The sequence below is a fragment of the Colobus angolensis genome, unplaced genomic scaffold, assembly GCF_000951035.1.
Source record: "Colobus angolensis palliatus isolate OR3802 unplaced genomic scaffold, Cang.pa_1.0 Scaffold182, whole genome shotgun sequence".
In the NCBI taxonomy this organism is placed as follows: Eukaryota; Metazoa; Chordata; class Mammalia; order Primates; family Cercopithecidae; genus Colobus; species Colobus angolensis.
Window position 1 is genome coordinate 1,569,328 of NW_012114955.1, and position 2,975 is coordinate 1,572,302.

Here is a 2,975-nt window from a genome sequence, read left to right on the forward strand (position 1 = left end):
CACCACTGCACTCCAGCCTGGGTGACAGAGCAAGACTCTGTCTCAAAAAAAAAAAAAAAAAATTAAATAAATAAAAGGAAGGGTATTTGAACTGCTGATTGAGTTTCTCTGAGTATGGGGCTTTAGCCTTTCTGAATGTTGCAAACCTGAGGCTAAAACTGTCTTCGTCTTCCCTACACATACTTACCTTCTACAGTGCTCCAAGGTGAAACTTTATCTATTGGCTGCCTTTTCTTGGAAACTCTTCTTTTGGCTTCAATGGCACTTGTAATCGCTACCATTTACTGAATACTTACTCTGTGTCAGGAATCTCTCTCTTCGCATTTAGTCCTCATGACAACTTTTTCAGATGCGTAGTACTATCTTTATATTATAGATAAGATAATATAGGCTCAAAGAGAGTAATTAATTTGCCCAAGGCTTTGTCGATGAAATGCTGGCCATAGCAACATTGGGCAGCTTTACCTCCATGCCAGCACCCCTGCTGCTCTGACCAAACTCCCACTGAAGTCTGCTTAAGCTGCTGCTAAGACCACTTTGGATCTCACGATCTACTCTCTTTCAAGGGGAGGCCTAAACACCATGCCTCACATCCCTGTTTGTTTCAGTCATTACCCACCATTTGCCATCCTTTATCTTCCTAATACTAATTCCTTTACCACTCTCTTCATTCTCTCAGCTAATTCAGTCCCTCAAACTGTTCCACCATGTTCTTTACAATATCCCCCTCCTTTATCAGCAAATTCACATTTAGTGTCAGTCTCTAGCAGCAAGATCAAGTTACAAGAGCAACAGTGGCAAGTGTTAGCACTTAGTATCCAGAACTGTAATGGTGCAAACCAAGCTGCAGCATCTCCTGCTTGGCATTAGTAATCACATCTTTGCCAACCTAGTTCTGTAATTTTGAGTGGTGCTTTAGCTGTGTAGCACTGAAGTTCTTCACTGAAAAAGTGACCTCATATCCTTTCTGTAAATTCTTTTTCTGTTTAATTCAGCCAGAGTTGACTTCTGTTGCTTGTAGAACTCGGAGTGATGTACGGGTTGAACCTAACCATCTACCTTCTTAGTTGCTGGTACTCATGGAGCTGAGAGTTGCTAGAGAAAATCAGCAAATCAGACAGATCGGTATCACTAAAAATTTATAATCATCTATTTCATATGCATAATCAGCATTACCTAGCAATGTTATACATTTCTCTAGTTCACTTTCCAGCTCACTGCAAATTATTTCTTCATATTGTCTCTCTCTCTTTTTTCTTTTTTACTGAGACAGGGTCTCCCTCTCTCACTCAGGCTGGAGTGCAGTGGTACAGTCATAGCTCACTATAGCCTCAAATTCCCTGGTTCAAGCAATCCTCCTGTCTCAGCCTCCTGAGTAGCCAGAACTACAGGTGTGCTACCATGCCTGGCTAATTTTTTATTTTTTTGTAGAGACGATATCTTGCCATGTTGCTGGTCTCCAATTCCCGGGCTCAAGTGATCCTCCTGTCTCACCCTTCCAAAGTGCTGGGATTATAGGCATTAGCCACAGCGCCTGGCCTACTATCTCTATTTCTTTTTCTTTTTTTTGAGATGGAATCTTGCTCTGTCCCCAGGCTGGAGTGCAGAGGCGCGATCTCCGCTCACTGCAACCTCTGCTCCCAGGTTCAAGCAATTCTCCTGCCCCTCAGCCTCCTGAGTAGCTGGGACTACAGGCACCACCACGCCCAGCTAATTTTTGTATTTTTAGTAGAGACGGGGTTTCACCGTGTTTGCCAGGATCGTCTCAATCTTCTGACCTCGTGATCCGCCCGCCTCAGCCTCCCCGAGTGCTGAGATTACAGGCGTGAGCCACCGTGCCTGGCTCTTGTTTCTAATCTCTCATATTTTCTTCTTTTTTAACCAGTCACAGGCTTTATGCTTCATTATAAAAACTGAAGCCGCTGAATGGGAATTCCTTCATCCTTGTACTTCCCAAGTCTACAAACCTACCTACATCTGGCACTCATCTTTTTCTCCTTCATTTTGTCAAGACCAATCCCTTCACAGGTGCTATAATCATTCTCTTTTCCCCCTCCCCCTCTTCCTCCTCTGTTCTTTTTCTTTTTTTCTTTCTTCTCTCTCTCTCTCTCTTTGTTTTCTTTCTTTTTTCTTCAAGAGATGAAGTCTCACTCTGTAACCCAGGCAGGAGTGCAGTGGTGTGGTCATAGCTCATTGCAGCCTCAACCTCCTGAGCTCAATAGGTCCTCCCTTCTCAGCCTCCTGAGTAGCTGGGACTACAGGTACATGCCACCATACCTGGCTAATTTTTTAAAAACTTTCTTGTAGAGTTGTGGGTCTCTCTCTTTTTTTTTTTTCCCCAAGGCAGAGTCTTACTCTGTCACCCAGGCTGGACTGCAATGGCACTGTCTCGGCTCACTGCAACCTCCGCCTCCTGGGGTCAAGCAATTCTGCTGCCTTGACCTCTCGAGTAGCTGGGATTACAGGCGTCTGCCACTGTGCCTGGCTAATTTTTATATTTTTAGTAGAGATGGGGTTTCACCATGTTGGCCAGGCTGGTCTGAAACTCCTGACCTTGTGATCCGCCCACCTTGGCCTCCCAAAGTGCTGGGATTACAGGCATGAGCCCGCACCTGGCCAAGATGAGGTCTCTTGCTATGTTGCCTAGGCTGGTCTTGAACTCCCAGCCTCAAGTGATACTTCCTCATTGGCCTTTGAAAGTACTGGGATTATAAGCGTGAGCCGCTGCACCCAGCCACATTTTAAAAACTTTTTGTAGAGATGGTGTCTCACTTTGTTGCTCAGGCTGGTCTGGAATTCTTGGCTTCAAGCCATCCTTCTGCCTTACCCTCCCAAAGTGTTGGGATTACAGGTGTGAGCCACTGTGCCTGGCCTCTCCTGTCTTAAAGAATTTCTTGCCGGGCGCGGTGGCTCAAGCCTGTAATCCCAGCACTTTGGGAGGCCGAGACGGGCGGATCACGAGGTCAGGAGATCGA

At 45.5% G+C, this 2,975-nt stretch overlaps 1 protein-coding gene across 2 annotated transcripts in view; it reads left to right on the forward strand.

Moving 5' to 3' along the window:
* The window catches only part of AHCYL2 (adenosylhomocysteinase-like 2), a 229,582-nt gene that overhangs the window by 7,367 nt on the left and 219,240 nt on the right, over positions 1-2,975 (forward strand). The gene's annotated exons all lie outside the window — the stretch shown is intronic.